This window comes from Ovis aries, chromosome 18 (genome assembly GCF_016772045.2).
Source record: "Ovis aries strain OAR_USU_Benz2616 breed Rambouillet chromosome 18, ARS-UI_Ramb_v3.0, whole genome shotgun sequence".
In the NCBI taxonomy this organism is placed as follows: Eukaryota; Metazoa; Chordata; class Mammalia; order Artiodactyla; family Bovidae; genus Ovis; species Ovis aries.
Genome location: NC_056071.1, coordinates 62,792,726 through 62,813,136, shown reverse-complemented (window position 1 = coordinate 62,813,136; position 20,411 = coordinate 62,792,726). Strand labels below are relative to the sequence as shown.

The window sequence follows — 20,411 nt, the reverse complement described above, 5'->3', positions numbered from 1 at the left end:
CCCGCTCTGGCCGCGCCTCCTCCCGCCCTCCGGGGCCGGCGCTCTCCGCTTCCCCCTTTTCCTCCTGCGCCTCCGCCTCCTTCCACACAAATACCAACTCCTCACCCCGAGCCCAGATCTCGCCGCCGCCGCCGCCGCCACACTCCGCTCAGGCTCGGCCTCGCGAGACTTCCGTGCTGCCTTGGCCCGCCCCGCCGCCTCGTCCCTACTCGCCTGCTCGCCTGCTCGCTCCTCCTCCTGGGCCAATCGAACGGCCCGTGAGCCGCAGCGGCCCCGCCCACCCAGCCCGAGTTCCTCCCGGATTGGGGGCCGCCGGGACGGCTTCCCCCTCCCCTCCCCCCCCGCGCGCGCGCGCGCTGGATGGCCGCTGCGCGTGACGTCAGCGCGCCGCCGCCGCCGCCGCCTTCGCCGCTAGTCGTGCGGCTCCCGCCCTCCGCGGTGCAACGGCAGCGAAGCCCGCCGCCCCGGGGGGCCCCGGGCCGCCCTCTGGAGCGGGGTGTCGACGCTGCAGCCGCCGCCGCCGCCGCCTCGGGAGCCGGTGAGCCGTCCGCGCGGCCCCCCCGGCGCCGCGGGGGAGGGGGCCTGCGGGGCAGGGCCGGCCGAGCCGAACGCGGCGTCCCTGCCGGCGGGCCACGCGGGGGTAGATGGAGGCGCGCACGGGGCGCCCCCCAATAAAGTCTGGTTTGACGAGTAGCGCCTGTGCCTCGTTTCTCGCGTCAGGCGGCGTTTGCTCTTGACACCCGGCTCCGGGCCGGCGACGGCGGTCGAGTGAGGGGAGAACAGGGCCAGGCGAACAAAGGCGGGCGGCCAAGGGGAACGCCGGTGGGCGGCCGCGGGCCCACATTCTCGCCGCGAGCTCCGCGGTCGCGCGCCCTGCCGGGTCCCGGGCGGCTCGGGCGGGCGGAAGCGGCGCGCCGCGCCCCCGGGCCCGCCGTTGAGAGGATGTCCGTTATCCTTTCGTGACCCGCGGAAACCTGCGACTTAGCCGTTGGGTGCCTGCTTCCCCGTAGATCTTAGAACTGGCTGAAGGGTCCCGGCCGCCGGGCCGGTAGCTTGGCTTGTTGTGGCTTCAGAGCATTTCCTTCTCAGCTTCCCTTTCTTCGCTCTCCAGCCAGTCGTCGTTTCCCCTCGACCACCGTCTTCACCTCTTTCTCACCCGTGTAGACGCTTCTCACGCTCGCCAGGCTTTGCATTTATCTCCTTGTTGAAAATGCCGCAAATTTTCCCGCCCAGTTTTCCTTTATACCTGAAGCAGAGGTCCCCCCTCCTGGTTTTTTTTTCTTTTCCTGGCGCGAATTCTAGGCAAGTTAAACCTTCCTAAATAGCTATCTATGTTGCAGCGATGTGGTCCTGTCCTTGTTCGTTGTTTTGGTCGACCTGACTTTGGGTTTGAAGCAATAGAAATAAAAACTAGTTTTTAAGAAAGAAACTCACGAGAAACAGAGTGTCTTTTTTGTACTCCTTTTGCGGTGTGAATTTCTCAAATGTACATTCACTTTTACCTTGTCTTTCGGAGCGGTATTCTCGCAGTTGAACACCATGGTTATTCTGAACTGTAATACATCAACCTTAGATCCAACTTGTTAAAACAAGCAGGTGTCTTTTTAAAGAACCTTTAGAGGAAAGTTAGTGTATTCTGATTAAAAAGTGATTTTGTCAGTCTCATTTAGTCCCCAGTTATTTTGAAATGGCATGGACTTGAAAATGTTAGTGTGGGGAGTGAAAAATTAGATCATTCTGTTTTTGCATCTGAGTTTTAAATCCTGAGTAATTCCCTTTGGAGTGTTGCACCCACACAGTTTGAGAAAGTCATGTCTGTTGAAATAACTCATTTCTGGCTTCATAGCATATAAATTCCGCATAAATGGTTCATAAGTGAAAAACCAGTTGTGGGAGAATTTGTATGTGGCTTAATTAATTTCACTTTCCCCGCTCTCTAGTAATTGATGGAAGGGTGTCTTTGCAAGTAGTTGATAGTTCCCCATAGATACCAGAAATGGGGGAAGTACCCAGTTAGGTCACTTAGCTTCTGAGTCATGGGTCTGCAGAGTTCACAGTCAAGTGGAGGAGGCTGGAAGGGTTTAACTGTCAGGAATGGTGGTAGGTAGGAGACAACACCGAGAGGGCCCAGCTGTTCCCCTGCTGCATGAATAACTTTTAAAAATTGCCCTAGAGTATTAGTTTTCCTTGATGGGAGAGACTCTTGTTTTCTGCTCTTTAACTTATGAGTGGGCGTGCGGAGACGTGGCGCTGTGTTTGCTCTCGCCTGCTTCCATTGGCTGCTGAAGGTGAAAAACCCATTTAAAAGGACACGTTAAAGTGCAGTTCCAGAGCCACAGGCCTCTAAAGGTAGGGCTAATTTTATTGCTTTGCTTTTGTTCTGTTTGGGCAGAGTAAACTGAACCAGTAAGTGTTCTCTCTGAACGGCTGTGTGCTTAGTTGCTCAGTCATGTCCAGCTCTTTGCGACCCTATGAACTGTAGCCCACCAGGCCCCTTCTGTCCATGGGGATTCTCCAGGCAGGAATACTGGAGTGGGTTGCCATGCCCTTCTCCGGGGAATCTTCCTGACCGAGGGGTCAAACCCAGGTCTCCCACATTGCAGGCAGATTCTTTACCGTCTGAGCCAGAGTCCTGTTCTGTTGACGGCAAGAAAACTAGCTAGTGCCCCTAATTAAACTGGGTATTTTACAGCCACGTTTGCCTGCCTTTATTCTTCGGCTCGTGAGGACAAGACACCGTGGCTGGGTCCGTCGACAGCTTAATGCCTTGTGCGTGGAATGGTGGTTTGCTTTTTGGTTCATCGAAAGACGAAGGCACCGTGACAGAGGACTTGGGTGTGAAAATGCTTGACTATTTTCGTGTCTTAAGAACTCCAATGAAACTTCCTGTCCACCGTGAAAATGAGTGTCAGCAGCTACATAAGAAGGCAGAAGACTGGAACACTCACGAGAGGCGTGTGAAGTGAGTCCGAGCTCACCAGTGGCCAAGGAGGTGTGGCAACAGACAGCCTGCCGGGAGTGTGTGTCCCTTGGCGGGACGGCACCAGACAAAAAGTGCGAGTGTGACACCCAGCCCTGTGGATGTCACCGCCCCTCCCTCGGCCTCATGGCTCCCTTCCCGCAACCTCCATTAGGTCTCCAACTGGGCCGCAAAACCACGGGGGTTAGGGACACGTGCGGAGAGGGTAGAGGGTGGGAGAACAAAGGATATGACTCGAAAGACACCGATATCTCTTTTTCTCTTTTTTTCAGAGTATCTTCTCATTTATTAATTATAGGGAGCCTAACAAATCTGATTTTACCTTATTTCTATTTCTAAAAGATCGGAAACAGTTCAGGCAGTGAACTCATGCTAAGTTAACCTCCCTTACCGCAAGCTAGTTTGGCTGCCCCATGAAGTTGCTCTTTGGTTACGTCTAACGTTAGTTCTTTTGGAGTTGGCATTCTGCATCAGTAACAGTATCATTGTTAAGTTGTCCTACTCTTCAGTTCAGTTCAGTCGCTCAGTCGTGCCCGACTCTTTGCGACCCCGTGAATCGCAGCACGCCAGGCCTCCCTGTCCATCACCAACTCCCGGAGATCACTCAGACTCACATCCATCGAGTCGGTGATGCCATCCAGCCATCTCATCCTCTGTCGTCCCCTTCTCCTCCTGCCCCCAATCCCTCCCAGCATCAGAATCTTTTCCAGTGAGTCAACTCTGCATGAGATGGCCAAAGTACCTACTCTTAGGACCCGATAAACTGCAGCATTCCAAATCCCCTGTCCTTCTTTATCTCCCGGAGCCTGCTCAAACTCACGTCCATTGAGTCAGTGATGCCATCCAACCATCTCATCCTCTGTCGTCCCCTTCTTCTCCTGCCTTCAGTCTTTCCCAACGTCAGGGTCTTTTCCTGTGAGTTGGCTTTTCACATCAGGTGACCAGAGTATCGGAGCTTCAGCTTCAGCATCAGTCCTTAAGTGAATATTCAGGTGACAGTGTGGAGAACACTAGCTCTGAGCACTGCTAGCCCAGTCCCTTTTGCCCCTAAGGAAACTAGCCAAGAGAGGAGCTGTTGAAGGTCGCGTTGCAAGGTGTGGTGATAGGGCTGTAGCCAGAGCTGGAATGTTTGCCTTTTGTTAGGCCGCGGAGCCTTTGTAAATTTGGGGGTCGAACCCTGTTTCAGCCAAACTAAGTTGCCAATGAAATATTTAGAAAAAAATCAGGATGAAAGTTTGTATTTAAGCATCTAGTTAGGCCTAGCTTGTTTGTTGTGGGGTTTTATGTTTTTGGAGAAGGAAGGAGTGGCTTTATTACTTTGCCGCACAAAGGGGGACCACAGTAGGCTAGTACCTCAAGTACTGTGCCCCCCTTTCTGGTGAGCAGGGGGAGGTCATATAGTCAGGCAGAGGTACGGGACAGTAACAGTCTGTTCCTTCTGCAAAGTTGCTAAAGGGTGGGTTGCTGGCAAGACTAGGGTGTGTGCAGGGTCTTAGATGGTACCAGGAGCTTCTCTGGTCCCCTGCCTGCGGTGGGTCACCCCTCGTGTGAATCAGTGCAAGTTAAATAAAACTGTCGGTGTATACGGGCTTCCCTGGGGGCTCGGCGGTAAAGAGTCCGCCTGCCAATGCTAGAGACACAGGTTTGGGAAGATACCCCCTGGAGAAGGAAATGGCAACCCCCTCCAGTATTCACGCCTGGGAAATCCCATGGACAGAGGAGCCTGGTGGGCTACAGTCCATGGGGTTGCAGAGTCAGACACGACTTAGGGACTAAAGCAACAACGTAGGTAACGTACATGTTTTTCTTAATCATCAAATGTACAGTGTATTCTTGATTGTGGAATCTTTGAAACTGGGCCTGTTCAAGGGACCCTCCTCCCTATACCCAAAATCAGTGCATATATTAGATTTGGAGCTTAAACTGTGGTGATAGATCCTAATTGCCCACATCTATAAAGCTGACACCATTGATGCAACATTTTATGTTCTAGAGTTTTATAAGGTCTTAGACTTTTTCTGGGGCTTCCCAGGTGGCGCTAGTGGTAAAGAACCTGCCTGCCAGTGCAGGAGACATAGGAGAAGCGGGTTCGATCCCTGGGTCTGGAAGATCCCCTGGAGGAGGTCATGGCAGCCCACTCCAGTATTCTTGCCTGAAGAATCCCATGGACGTCAGAGAAGCCTGGTGGGCTACAGTCCGTGGGGTCGCAAAGAGTCGGTCACGACTGAGTGACTTCACTTACTTACTTACTTAGACTTTTTCTGAGGCTAAGTGGTTTAGTCCAGAAACGAATCTGGTTATTGCCCATGAATCTAAGGAAGGTTGAAGTCGCTAGTGATGGTAGCTCTGATAGGCACACTTGTCGCACAGCACACTTACTGCAGGGTAGAAATACAAGAAGCCAGCCCCCTCCTGCATCAGTGTGAGAGGCCCGTCAGTGCTGGAACGAGGAGCTCGGTGAGAGTGGGCTGAGCTGCCGTGTCTGAGCAGGACTTTCTCCCTTCGCTAAAAGGCAGTGACGTAGCAGATGAGATGAGCCCAGCTGTTCATCCCCCTTTGTCAAGCACCTGCTCTATGAGGCCAGAAGACAAGATGATGTGCCCAGACAGGAGGCAGGCCATGACTAGCGAGCTCAAGATACTGGTCTCACTTCCTCTTGGCCATCCTGGCAGCAAGTGGAGAGTCTGGGGATAAGAGGACCCTAGCCCAAGCTGGTCAGATAATGGCCTTCCTGGGGAGGGGACATTTCACCTGGGTCTTGAGAGTTAACCACCCAGTGCCCAGGACAGCATTTGGTTTCAAACTAGCCTTTAAAAAAAAAAAAAAAAAGTTAATTTCTAAGTGAAAAGGCAGTAGATAAAATAAATTGGATGATAAATTTGTAAATATTTGTGATAAAGTCATACCGAGTATTCAGGGGGCTTCCCAGGTGGCGCTAGTGGTAAAGAACCTGCCTGCCAGTGCAGGAGACATAGGAGAAGCGGGTTCGATCCCTGGGTCTGGAAGATCCCCTGGAGGAGGTCGTGGCAGCCCACTCCAGTATTCTTGCCTGGAGAATCCCAGAGGAGCTTGGTGGGCTACAGTCCATGGGGTCACAAAGAGTCAGACCCAAGTGAAGCAGCTTAGCTTGCACTCACAGCACTCAGTGTAAAAGAGCTATAATTTTGCCTTGGGAATTCATCAAATTACCAAATGAATCCCCTGGAACTGCTATTGAGATGCCTGAGGTTTTTCTCAGTACTTCGCTACTGACATCATGTCCTACTTTTTTCTTTTTATCGTTTTTCATGAGCCATTCCTTGTTCAGAGTTTCCACTTGAACTTAATAGCAGAAATGGGTTTGGAGTTCCAGGCTTTGGAAGGTACACCAGCTATAAAGGTACTTAGGCCGGCAGAACTGAGGCGTGGCAAGAGTCATCCTAACTGGTGAGGGCCTGACCGTGCCCTTTGTCATGCAGGAGACCTCCTGAGGCCTTGAAGCCTTTTAACTCTTCATTTCCTTGGCTGTAAATCAGGCTTAGCAATGCCAGTCTTCAGACAAACAGGAATCAACTGTGGTGATAGGTGAACCGCGTGAAGTGTTGACGCTCCCCAGGACTGTTACACGTCCGTCCTGCCCACTCATTCTAAGTGAACACGCCTCCTCCACTCATCTCTCCGATTCTGGGCTGGTTTGGGTTATTGTTCAGTCGCTCAGTCACGTCTGACTCTGCAACCCCGTGGGCTGCAGCACGCCAGGCTCCCTTGTCCATCACTATCTTTGCTTAAACTCATGTGCATTGAGTCTGTGATGCCATCCAGCCGTCTTATCCTCTGTCGTCCCCTTCTCCTGACCCCACCGTGACCACACAGTCCACGAGCCCTGCTCGGTTTACCCTTCCCAGCCAAAGCATCTCTGTGTCCCAAGAGGAAACGTGACGACGGTAAGACACGAGCAGCTGGGCTCCAACGTAGACACACTTCCAAGAGGAGCTCCTGTGTTGAAAACCTGAGTTCTGGTTGACAGAAAACACAAAAAGAGTTGCTTTATCCTACTTTTAACGGACAGTAATCCACTCCGGAGAGACTCAAAACTTAACCGCTGATAATGGCAGATGTCTTTAAGAAAAGTCTGGCTAACAAATGAATTCTTACGTGTGCAGGTAAGCACGGGGTCTGGCTACCTGATGCGAAGAGCCGCTTCACTGGAAAAGACCCTGATGCCGGGAAAGATTGAAGGCTGGAGGAGAAGGGGACTACAAAGCATAAGATGGTTGAATGGTATTACCAACTCAGTGGACATGAGTTCGAGCAAGCTGTGGTGGGGTCAGCAGCTCCCACTCGGAAATGGCTGTCCCGGGGGGCCCCTGCCTCCACATCCCAGGATAAAGTTGCCTGCGAACTCCCTTAGCGCTCACAGACAGCTTTAAGGGGTGACGCAGAGGAAGGACTAGCGTGTTCTAAACCGTCCCTTCCTCTTACTCCCCGAGGAATGGGCTGGGTGTGTCCTTGCACTGTTGTGAGTAAACAGAGGCGCCCTTGTGGCAAGAATGCAGTTGAGGATTGCCTGCCTCCTTCCTTAGTGACCGTCTGACCAAGTCCTACCTAAGGCAGCGCTGGCTCTGAGGCTGAAGCCATCACCCCATGATGGTCTCTGCTCACCCTGCCCCGTGCTCATTGAAGGCTCGGCTCTTAAACTCCTCTCTCCCACCCAGGCCGCTCCAACCTGCATCATCTCAGTCGCGGCAGCCTCTTTATACCTTGGCCTCCAAAACCCCAGTCACCTTCCCTCCCACCTCTTCAGCCACCACATCCGGGTCCACGTTATCCCTGGGAAGCGGGGCCACCCTTGGCATCTCAGACTCCCAGCATCCTCTTGTCTCCAGCTCTCGCCCCCTCTTCCCTGTCACCCCTTTGTTTCAGCCTCAGCCCTCCTGTTCTCTAACCCCTCTTTTCCATCCCAGCCCAGAACCCCACGAGCAGTTACCAGTGTCCTCTGGTTCCCCTGGCTTCCCCGGTGGCCCAGACGGTAAAGCGTCGGCCTGCGCTGCAGGAGACCCGGGTTCAGCCCCTGGGTCGAGAAGATCCCCTGGCGAATTCCATGGACTGAGGAGCCTGGTGGGCTACAGTCCATGGGGTCGCAAAGAGTCAGACACGACTGAGCGGTTTTCACCTTGACTTTTTCTTCCAGGTTCCCTTACTGCTTACGGCCCATGGAACGTCCCTGTTGGGTCCACTCACTTCCAACCCTGTGCTTCTGAGATGCTGGGATCTTCCGGGGACAACACCGCTCACGAGTGTAGATTTCTGCCATGACTTGCAGTCCCAGCATAGCCTGAGCGTTCGATGCCACTTGACCCTTCTTTTCCCTTGCTCTGGCCCTGCACCACCATTTTGCTCAGCAGATTCTCGAAATGACTTTTCTCAAAGCTCATAAGAAACCTGCCTGTGTCCTCTCCATTCCCTCGCCTCCCCACAGTGGCCCAGGTTTGTTCGCTCAGACGCCTGGGGTGCCCTCGTGGCTGCTCCTGGCTGAGCCCGCGTTCCCGTCTCCACCTGCGCTCCCCCTCCCCCCATCCTGGGGACCTGCCCTGAGCCCCGGGCTCTCTTCCCGTGGCAACGTCTCTCCCTGTCTTTAGAAACAGGGCTGTCTCTTGACCCCATGTCCCCCAGGAGTCGCTGCTCGTCTCCTTGCAGTCCCAGCCAAGCCGTGAGAGCAGGTGTGCGCTGACCGTCTCCCCGCAGGTACCGCATCATCGCCTGCAGTGGAGCGCGCACAGGTGAGGCCTTTCTGACCTCGCTTTCTCATCCCCACGCTCAGGAGGTTCCCAGACCCCCTCCTCAGCTCTGCCACCCTGTTCATCCACCTGGTCCGTCTTCTGGCCTCTGGCTTTCCCTCCTCTGGCCCGTCCCCTCCTCCTGCCTGCTGCCCTGTGTCCCCCTGAGCGGCCCGTCCTCGTGGCCTCCACAGCCGCGGGCAGCCAACAATTCTCAGCTGCCTGTGGCTCTCCCTGGAGCTCTAGATCCGCATGCTCCGTCCCGCGGGGTCCGTCCCTGCGCCTGCCCGCTCACCCGTCACACCCACGTGCCCGGGACCGACACCTGGAAAGCATCTTCGACTGCCCTGGCTCCGTAACCCGACCGACAGCCATCAGGTTCTGCTAAATCTTTCTCACACCAGCTTTTCTCTTTCCGCACCGTCCCTGCTATGCTGCGGGCCCTTTGCAACCAGCTGCGCTACCTGCTCCAGCCCTCCTTTCCCAAGGCTCTCCGGAGGTTTCCTAACCTGCAGCTGGAACCACATCATTCCAGTCGAAACTCAGGTTTGGAGCCGCTCCTCCACCAGGCGTTTCAAACACGCAGCCTCGTTTTTCCACCCCTTCCGCCTCCCCCAGCTCCAGTGGTTCAGACCTTTGTTTTCAGGCTGGCCATTCTCTGCATAGAGACCCTTTCTCCCCACCTTCGACGTTCCTCCTCTTCCAAAGCAGCTCAGGTGGCATCTCGAAGAAGCCTTCCTTGGAAGGGCATTTCCGTAGCATTCCACCCAAATTGCTGTCATCCTCCTCACCATGAAAGTGACCTGTTAACCTTCCTGCTTGTCCACCAAGCTGCGCCTTCTCGGAGGGCAGGGACAGTTTCTCTTCTGCCTCCAGCCTCAGAGTGGACCAGGGCCAGCCCAATGCAGGACGCACAGTCGGCCCCGTCCGAGCAGAAACGCGCGGCACTGCCCCTCCCGGCGTTGTCCTCCACCCCCACCGCCTATGGAGCGCAGAATAGTTGCATGCCGCGTATAACTGAATCACCTTGCTGTACACCTGGAAACTGCCTCCACACTGTTAACCAGCTATCCTCCAGGATGAAATAAAAAGTTCTCTAAAAAGGCCTAGCTCTTTAGCTGGGCTAAAAGGGAAATGTGGCATAATAGGGGGAGAAAAAAAGAAGTTTCCATGAGACAGACCCAGATTTTAATATCGGTTCCACCACTCAATGGTTCAGTGACCTCAGGTGAGTTTTTTCACTCTCTGGGTCAGTTTCTTTTAAGTCTTCCTTGTTTATCCGAAATTCTAATTTAACTAGGTGTCCTATATTTTGTCTGGCAGCCTCATCGTGGAATAATACCCCACTTTTCAGTCCTCTTCTTTTTTCCTCTGTTACGTTTCTTTTTTTCCTTGTTTTTAAATTTCTTTTTTCAGAGGGTGGGGGTTGGGGGAGAAGGGGCCACGTTGCTCAGTTTCCCCAGCAGGTTTTGGCCCTGGCATTGAAAGCCCAGAATCCTAACCACTAGGCTACCAGGAAACTCCTTCTGGGCCAGTATCTTGATCTGTAAGATCAGAATATTACTATTCAGGATTGTTGGAATGTTTGAAATAGTACGTACAGTGCTCCTGGCGTGTGTGTGTTAGTCACTTAGTCGTGTCGGACTCTTTGCGACCCTATGAACTGTAGCCTGCCAGGCTCCTCTGTCCATGAGATTCTCCAGGCATGAATCCTGGAGTGGGCTGCCATTTCCTTCTCCAGGGGATCTTCGCAACCAGGGATTGAACCCAGGTCTTTTGAGTTGCAGGCAGCTTCTTTACCTTCTCAGCCACCAGGGAAGCCCCCTGGCATGTGATAGGCACTAACTAAATCTCATCTATGACTGCTTTTCTCTCTCCCTTCTGCTCCATCCCGAGCCCCTCCCCCACACAGCCTCACAGGTGTGTCTTTGCTGATGAAAATGCCCCTTCATTTTCCACACTTTCGTTCACTCTCACTTCATTGAGGAGTGCCTTCCTACATCTCCCAACCTCTCTGCTCAGTTCCAATCTTGCCTCCAGGCCTCCCAGGCCCTCCAGTTGCAAATGACCCCCTCCCTGCTCTTCTGTTTCCCCAGAGCACGCAAAAGTCCCAGCCTGGTGTGCTGTTCAGTTAGCTGGCTTTCACTTTAATTCCTCGTAGACAGTTCCTGAGTTGGAAGCTTCTGGAAGGCAACGATGTTTCTTTTGCTTTTTTGTGGCTGTTCATGCTCAGAGTGCTCAGAGCCTGGAACATCCTAAGTGTTAGATAAACAGTGGTTTACTCGGATGGGAGATGGGAGGGGACAGGAAAATGCTGCTTCATGGGCTCAGCAGTGTGGCAGAGTCTTAGCGTAATCAAACTCTCAGGGAGAGTTAGCGTAATCAAACTCCTTCTCTTGCCCTTAATCTTTCCCAGCATCAGGGTCCTTTCCAGTGACTTGGCTCTTTGCATCAGGTGGCCAAAGTATTGGAGCTTCAGCATCAGTCATTCCAGTGAATATTCAGGCTTAATTTCCTTTAGGATTGACTGGTTTGATCTCCTTGCAGTCCAAGGGACTCTAAAGAATCTTCTCCAGCACCACAGTTTGAAAGCATCAGTTTTTTGGCTCTCAGCCTTCTTTATGGTCCAGCTCTCACATCCGTACACGACTACTGGAAAAACCATAGCTTTTACTATACAGACCTTTGTTAGCTAACTTGTCCTTGAGATTTTTTGAGTACTATGAATTTCCATACATGGAAGCAAGTAAAAACAGTGTCTGGAAATTAGATGTTCTTGGAAGTTCAACCCATGAAAAATCATTAGTTTATTATGTGAAAAAAGTAAAGACTATATATAGCTTGTCCCAAACTGTTGATTCAGCAAAAACAATTGTTCAGGTTTTTCTGTAACACCTTAACAGAAGACCAGAACGAACTTTTTCGCCAACCCAATACCCGAAAGTGTATATTTCTAGTTATTTCTCAAAAGCATATTCAAACATGAAACCCTTTAAGGAGACTGTGCTTTGGGAAAAAATAGCCTTATTTTGACCTGCCGGGTGGAAGCTCATACAATCTTTCCTCCAGCCCTCTCAAAGCAAAGCCCTGGTGCAACTGCCACAACAAGGAATCCACACAGACCATTTCCTGTCGAAGTAAATGCCTTATTGATTTGTGTATTAACTCAGCGGTCAGCAAGTGACAATGCTGCATGCATCACAGGCGGACAGAGGTGTTTTATAGATCTGCTCACATGCCTCTCTCCAGCCGTTGAGTAGTAGCTTCCCTTGGATGCAATGCTGCTCATCTTTTTTCTTTCCCCTCCAAACCACTGAATTCTAGATGCAGAGGCTACTGGATGGGAGACTCAAGCCCGACCACTTCCGGCTCCACCCAAAGTGGGCGCAGCCACGTTCAGCTGTGACTTCACGGTGTCAAGCGTTACCAGGACTCCTCCCTGTCTGTGTTCAGAGCTGCCAGCCAGCCCCTGTTTGCTTGCACGTGTGTGCATCTCTTAAGTCGCCTTTCCCCACCCCCTGTTCAAACTGGGTGTTTTTTAGGATCCAAATGTAGTCACTTACCTATTACGGACCAAAAGTAATAGTTAAGTCTTCATCTGATCGGCTGTGTCTGTCACAGGAGCCTATGGAGATGGGAGGCGTCTGGACTGTTATCCATCACGTTATTGCGCCAGCTCGATATTAGCAGCTGACTCACGTAGGCTTTACATAAACTGGGGTTGTACATCGGAAATCCCTTCCAGAAACATCCTCGAGGAGTACTTGAACACGTGGCTGTATGTCACACAAACGTACCGGTGTGCATTTGTTTAGCAGAAGACATTGGGTTCCCCTGGCGTCCACTCTGGTGAGGGCTGGCAGCCAGCCTCCTCCCAGACCCCGTGCCCTGCCCTTTCAGAGCCCCAGTAGCTTCCTTCAGGTAACAGAAATCTGATCTTTTGGGATAAGGGGGTGGAACGACCTTAGCTTGGGGGTTAAGTTATGATCGGCTAAACAGTTTTACTTCCTGTAGCCTGTGATGGGTCTGAGGCATTGGGGAGAGGGAGAATGTGTCCCAGGTCTGGCCGATGAAATGTCTGGGGAAATATGTGTCATTAGAGAGGCTCCTCTTCCCTAATAGAAAGGCAAAGCCCCAAGAAACAGCCCCTCTTCTTCCTGCCTGCCCCAAAACTGGCGTGATGGCTGGGACTGTGTCTTCATTTCATGGCTGTGAAGAAAAGGCGAAGGGGATTGCAGAGTCAGTGGTCAGGAGGCCCTGTGGAGCCCTGAACCCACAGCGCTCACTGGACTTCTTGTGTAAACCCTTGTCCTGGGGTTCGAGGACCTTGCAGGGGCCTGTTCCTGACCTGCTGTCGCCAAGGAGACTAAGTCATTCCCTTGGGGAGCAAGAGACGGGGAATGGGATCAAAGGAGGTGTTACTCTCTGGGTGTCTAAATTGTTATCTCTAGCGGGAGGTGGGAGGAATTGGGAGATTGGGGTTGACAAGCATACACTATCGATATACCATGTACAAAATGGATAAGTAATGAGAACCTGCTATATGTGTTATTCTTTTAGTGATTTCAAGGTCCATCCGTGTGGAGCCCACGGAATATTATTAAACCACAGATTTTGTATGGATGGATTTTTTAAATTTTATAGATGCTTTTAATATGAAAAATGCTATGATATAATAATCAAAAACGTAGCACATTTATGTACATACTATAACCCGAACTTTTAGAAAAAGTGGCAAGTAAACATGTCAAAACAGTGTCGTTTGCTTCTGGGAAGGAGGATTTTGGCCCGTTTTTATTGTGTTTGTGTTTTGTTTTTTTTTTTACTTGGTGTGCCGTCATCACGTATGTGTTTGTACTTTTAGACTGTTTCTTTACTGTGGTAAAAAGGCACAGAATTTACCGTCTTCGCCGTTTTTATGTGTGCGGTTCACTGTGCAGCCACGCATCCATCACCGCTGTCCTTCCCCCAGGCTCTTTTTCATCTTGCCAAACTGAAGCTCTCCTCCTGTTGAACAGTAACCCCCGACTCGGACTCCCCACAGCCCGCCCCTGACACCCGCCATCCCCTTTCCGTCTCTGTGACCTTGCCTGTTCCAGACAACGTCATTCGTGTAAGTGAATCGTGCAGTGTTCGTCCTTTTATGTCTGGCTTGTTTCAGTTCACAGAGTGTCCTCAGTATCCATCCACGTCATAATGCATGTCAGAATTCCCTTCCTCTCTAAGGCTGAATAATGACCCATTGTGTCCATACATACATACACATACACACATCACATTTTACTAATCCATTCATCCCCTCAGTGGAGAATCGAGTTTCTTCCACATTTTAGGTGTTGTGAATAATGCTGCTGTGAACATGGGTGTTCAAATAAACACGTATTTTATAAGCATGTTTTGTTTTTCCTTTTTTAATAGCAGATGAAGGAAAGCTTATGAGAGCCAAATCATCTATTGAATTTATGCTTGAATTTTTCACTTGGTATCAGATCTCTTGAATATTTTAGCCAGCCATAACTTTTCCCTATCAGGAGGAAAAGTGATGGCTGGGAGCTTTCTCCTCATTTAAAAACCAAAGAATAGTGAAGTGGTTAACCATTTTCAAGCATTCTACCTACGACCTCCTTCCGTCGTAGTTGAAGAGTAAGTCCTTTGACTTCTCACCACCTGAAAATGCTCCCCTAATGCATGCTAGCCCCCCGCCCCCCCCAGACTGTCCCTGGAGAGTCACTCGCTGTCCCCACACCCCTGGGTGTTGCTCTGGCTGTTCACCAGGCACAGTGGGGTCATCAGTTCCCCAGCAGACTACACAGAAGACGAGAAAACAGCAAGTCCAGGTCACTAGGAGGTCCTGGGTTCCATCCGCAGTGGAGTGTCCGCAGGGTGTGTCTTAGGCTTCCCTGGTAGCTCAGCAGTAAAGAATCGGCCTGCAATGCAGGAGACCCCGCTTCATTTCCTGGCTCTGGACCCCTGGAGAAGGGATACCCCCTCCATATTCTTGGACTTCCCCAGTGGCTCAGCTGGTAAAAAATCTGCCTCCAATGCAGGATACCTGGGTTCGATCCCTGGGTTGGGAAGATCCCCTGGAGAAGGGAATGGCTACCCACTCCAGTATTCCGGCCTGGAGAACTCCATGGACTGCATGGTCCAGGGTGGGTCCCAAAGAATCGGACATGACTGAGCAACTTTCACTTTCAGGTCACTAGATCAAATGCTCCCACGTGGCAGCCACCCACCCTGTTAAGCACCAGGGGGTCAGGGAAGGACAGGCCCAGAGGGTACCAGATGCTGTCCGGGGACCCTCTCATTTCAGGCGGTGTTAGAATTCACTCACTTGGTCAGAGTTGCAGAATTTGAGTCCAGAGAGGACGTCCTGGAGGCTATTGATTAGAGTTCCAGGCTTCAGTCGCTGGTCCTCAGGCATCTAAGATCCTGCAAGCTTCATGGAGCAACCAAAACAAACAAAAAAAGACTTTGAGTCCAGAGACCCTAGAACTGATTTCGTCCAACTACTTGAGGCATTCAGGCAGTAGAAAGGGCTTTTTCAGCGCTCGTCCTGGTTAATGGCCATCCTCCGTGAGCTCTGATCATCAGGCCGACCCAAGTCACCCCCGGCCCTGACCTCCTCTACACACAACCCTCCCCTCAGCCCCACACCTCTGCTCCAAGAAGCTCTGCAGTTATGTCAGAGGTGCCCTGCCCCTCCCCAAGCTCCATCTCTGCGCCCTGGACCCTTCAACCTCCCCTCAAAGGCCAGCGCCAGCAATCCAGCAGGAGGGAACCCCTCCACTCTGATCAGCGTGCTGTTTAGGTTAAGTGCAGCCGCAGGCTCGGGGTTGTGTATCTGTGGAATGCTCCCCTTCCTCCCTCCCTCCTGCTCTCCGTCCCATCCCCCCCACCACATCGACAGAGACAATCTCTGTTATGTGAGCATGAAGAGGAACAGGGAGTACACATTAGTGATGGTTACCTTAGGCGAGGCAAGGGAGAGCCTAAAGAATTGGAAACAAGCTTATCTACTGAACTCTGAGCAAGTGGGAAGATAAGAGGCAACACACATCTAGGGCACCGGGAAGCGGGGTGAGAAGCCAGTGCTTCCAGGCTCTTCCCGCCGGATATGGGTTACATCAGCCACTCGGAGCTGAGTGGGAGCCTGCTTCCAGAAGCTTGGCCTATCTCTTATATTCACTGCAAAGGAAATAGAGTTCTTATTTATGGGAGAACGAACCCAGCCCTCCCTTTCGCACTCCGGCCGCTCGCTGCCCGAGCAGGGCTATGACCCCATCGCCCGCCGCTCCGACTCGGCACCAGCTTTCCATCCTCGGTCCCTTCCTCTCTGCCTCTGTCTCCCTGGCTTCTTCCCCTGCTTTCCTCTCCTCGTTTGCCATCTTCCCTTTTCCTGTCCCCATATGTTGTCCCCTCACCCTCCCCTGCTTCACTCCTTTCCCCACTCCTCAGCATAATGTACACACTTCACACTTGTCCTATTTATCGGCTGTGGCTTTGTGTGTTATTAATAGAGCAGTAGATGAGCTATGGCTTGGAGCTTTTCTTCTCACTAGAAAAATTCCAGCCCAAGTTATTTTTTCAGTCAATGGGCTTTAATTGATTTTTCTCCCCTGGATCAATGGTCTACAGGAAAGCTCCCCACCGCCCTGGGAGATACAGGCCTGGGAAGGGGACCCAGAAGCTCTGAGCTCTGCAGGAGCTGAACTCTGCCCCCACTGCCCACCCTTGGCACCAACGGGTCTTCTCCCTCCCCACCCAGCCCCTAGACCAGCAGCAGTGGGTCTTTGGGGAGCCTTTCTCCTCCCTCCAGCCTCGGTGCTGGAAGGGAGGATGGACTGGGAGCCTCCTTTCTTGCTTCCCAGACTCCCTGGGGGCTGGGCTTCTGAGTGATAACTGATGCTCAAGTTTGGAAGGCGGAAGTGTCAGCTTCGGTGTGTGCAGCCATATGCAATGTGTGAATGACACGCTGAGTTTAAAGTAGGAGGGGGCAGTGCAGTTAGGTGGTTAGTGGGCTTGTCCTTTTGTTTATTCTACCCCCTCCATGACGCTGAGGGCCGTTTTGCTCTGGGAGTTGGAAAGACAGGTTCCGGATGGAGATCATGTCCAGTCTGCTTCCCATATTAAGCACTCCCTCCCCCGTGTCCCTCCAGCACCACCCTCCCACCCCCTCCTCCGCTCAGTGGAAGCCTTCCAGGAGTTGGTTTCCTGGCACCCAGATCACAGAGACACCAGCGAGTCTGGGTCCTTGTCTCCATTTCCTTGGTGCTGGAGGCAGCAGTCACCGTGCTTCCCGACCCCTGGGTCACCTCCCTGCTAGGTCACCTCCCCGATGCACACCCTTGAACAGTGCCGGTGGTGGCCTCCCAACTCCCCACGGTCCTGGTCTGGGCCCTTGTTGGTGGGTCCCCCAGTCATGGATTTCTGGTCCATTGCTTTCGGTCCATCAAGTGATTTTGTAAACTAATTCCCTGTATCAAGCCCTGTCAGTTTAAAATGCCACCACTGCAGAGAACCTGCTAAGGAATAACTATTTCCCTGAACAAAATCCATGTGCTGAAATCTGGTCTCCAGTGTGCTGGGAAAGCCTGAGGGCAGGAGGAGAAGGGGACGACGGAGGACAAGATGGTTGGAGGGCATCATGGAGTTTCAGCAGGCTCTAAGACATGGTGAAGGACAGGGACGCCTGGTATGCTGCAGTCCATGGGGTCGCAAAGACTCAGACGTGACTGAGGGACTGAACAACAACGCGCTGGTGTTAAGACTTCGGGGAGGTGATTAGGCGAGGAGGGTGGAGCCCTCCCGAATGGGATTAGTGTCCTAATGGGCCCCAGGGAGCCCCTCTGCCCCTTCCTCACCTTCTGCCCTTCTAGGACAGAGAGGAAACAGGCATCTATCTGCAGCTTGGAAGAGAGCTCTCAGAACCCGACCACGCCAGCACCCTGATCTCAGACTTCCGGCTTCCAGAACTGTGGGAAACGAGTATCTGTTGTTTACAAGCCACCGGCCTACGGGACTGTCAAAGTGGCCAGGACTGATGGAAACACTAACTGTCCACGTGGGGCAGCCCTCGCCTCCCCAGTACTCCTCTCCCCTCCCCCAGGGTCACAGGGTGCAGTTCTGTGCCGCCTTGGGTACCGGCTGTTTCTCTTTCCTCCTTCCATTGTTAGCAGACGGTGAGTTTCCCATGCTTTGCACTGGGCCCTCAGCATCGGGGAAGAGGGAGAACTAACTAACCAGTTGGTCACTTACCGCTTTAAACTCAGCCGATCAGTTACATGCTGCACATGACGGTGGGTGGTTGAAGCTGGCCGGGCCCCTCCCTTGAGCCTACTTGCTGGTTGGTTTTATGAGGCTCTGATCCCACTTGCACCCAAGCCCTTGGAGGAATTCTAGCAGGACCTGAGTCACAGGTGTGGCTCTGTCCTCAGGGCAGGTTTTAGGTCAACCTCGGACAAACAAACTCCTCCTTTGCCTTAAATGAGGCTGGAATCTGTATCAGCCCCAAAGCTGTCAAACAAACAGGAGCTATTTCTGGAACGGAACAACTGCCTCGAGATGCAGGTGAGGGATGCTCTCCCAGATTTACAGGAGAGCCAAGTGGGGCCAACGGGGAGGGAGGCGACTTCCTGGAGCTACTTCACCAGGCAGCCCTTCCACTGGGAACCTGCACAGTTTTGAGCTTTGAAACCACCTTACAGCCTGTGATCCAGGCACAGGAGTTAACTGGGACAGAGGGTGGGAGGGCCAGGGGAAAAGAGGCCGAGGGGGCCAAGCTGCCAGTCTGAGTGGGCTCGGGCCTGCCTGACTTCTGGTGGGGGAGGGGAGTGCTGCACCAGCTGTGCTTTTCTTTTAGTTGAACAAAAAAGCATAAATATTAACATGGGCTTTGGGGATCTTAGTTCCCCAACCACGGATCAAACTAGGCTCTTGGCAGTGAAAGCGCTGAGTCCTAACCACTGAAACTCCAGGGAAGTTGTTCAGTCACTAAATTATGTCCAGCTCTTTGTGACCCACATGAACCCCAGGCTCCTTCACTATCTTCCAGTGTTTGCTCAATTCATGTCCATCGAGCGGGTGATGCCATCCAATCATCTCCTCCTCTGCTGCCCCCTCCTCCTGCCTTCAATCTTGCCCAGCATCAGTGTCTTTTCCAGTGAGTCGGCTCTTCACATCAGGTGGCCAAAATATTTGAGCTTCAACTTCAGCATCCGTCCTTCCAATGAATATTTAGGGTCGATTTCCTTTAGGATTGACAGGTATGATCTTCTTGTTGTCCAAACTTTATTAATAGATACCTAAATATAGTATGTTTTTTTTTAATGAAATGTGTATGGTGTTGTATTCCTAAAGCACCCTCATCAAAAGCTACACATTAAGAGCAAATCCCCATACAAATGGAGATAGTCCTCTGAACTCCACATTGTATCACCCATCAGAAACTGAAGCTCTTTACCTTAGATTGGGACTTGAACCCACATGGCTGGGACTTGAACCTAGCCAAAACCCAGCTTGGGATCTAACCCACATGACTTAGACTCAAACCCAGCCAAAACCCACAGTACCTGGTTTTAGGACCTAATGAGGCCCAGGTTCTTGAGGTCTCATTGCAGAAAGAATTCAATGAGAAACAAAGTGATAGGTTAGAAGTGGACTCATCTAGAGAGAAACAGACTCCACAAACAAGAGTGTGGGCCAACACAGAGGGCAGGTCTGGTGGCCTCAGTATCTGGTGTGGTTAGCTTTTATGGGCTGGGTGATTTCACAGGCTAATGAGTGGGAGGATTGTTCCAACTATTTTGGGGAAGGGGTGGAGATTTCCAGGAACTGGGCTACCACCCACTTTTTGGTCTTTTGATGGTGCCTTGGAACTGTCATGGTGCCTCTGGGTGTCTCATTTAGCTTGCTGATTGAGGATTAAGGTCTAGTGAAGTTGACTTGCTTTTTCCATGATCCAGCGGATGTTGGCAATTTGATCTCTGGTTCCTCTGCCTTTTCTAAAACCAGCTTGAACATCAGGAAGTTCACGGTTCATGTATAGCTGAAGCCTGGCTTGGAGAATTTTGAGCATTACTTTACTAGCTGGTGAGATGAGTGCAATTGTGCGGTAGTTAAGAGATGGGAATAGCAGACCACTGACCTGTCTCTTGAGAAATCTGTATGCAGGTCAGGAAGCAACAGTTAGACCTGGACATGGAACAACAGACTGGTTCCAAATAGGAAAAGGAGTATGTCAAGGCTGTATATTGTCACCCTGCTTATTTAACTTCTATGCAGAGTACATCATGAGAAACGCTGGGCTGGAAGAAACACAAGCTGGAATCAAGACTGCCGGGAGAAATATCAATAACTTCAGATGTGCAGATGACACCACCCTTATGGCAGAAAGTGAAGAGGAACTAAAAGCCTCTTGATGAAAGTGAAAGAGGAGAGTGAAAAAGTTGGCTTAAAGCTCAACATTCAGAAAACGAAGATCATGGCATCCGGTCCCATCACTTCATGGGAAATAGATGGGAAACAGTGGAAACAGTGTCAGACTTTATTTTTTGGGGCTCCAAAATCACTGCAGATGGTGATTGCAGCCATGAAATTAAAAGACGCTTAGTCCTTGGAAGAAAAGTTATGACCAACCTAGATAGCATATTCAAAAGCAGAGACATTACTTTGCC

The 20,411-nt window shown here is 51.8% G+C and overlaps 2 long non-coding RNA genes across 3 annotated transcripts; one reads left to right on the top strand and one right to left on the bottom strand.

Moving 5' to 3' along the window:
* Positions 1 to 563: 563 nt before the first annotated feature.
* Positions 564 to 14,129, top strand: LOC121817131 (uncharacterized). Of its 2 annotated transcripts, none has more exons than XR_006056922.2 (2): positions 564 to 2,962; positions 8,151 to 14,129. It is a non-coding gene; the product is annotated as an uncharacterized LOC121817131 (long non-coding RNA). The 2 variants fall into 2 exon arrangements; XR_006056923.2 differs by having other exon boundaries at positions 564 to 7,240.
* A 2-nt stretch (positions 14,130 to 14,131) lies between these two features.
* Positions 14,132 to 15,647, bottom strand: LOC114109078 (uncharacterized). The gene is made up of 2 exons (XR_003585767.3): positions 15,071 to 15,647; positions 14,132 to 14,663 (listed from the first exon to the last, which is right to left on the bottom strand). It is a non-coding gene; the product is annotated as an uncharacterized LOC114109078 (long non-coding RNA).
* Positions 15,648 to 20,411: the final 4,764 nt, after the last annotated feature.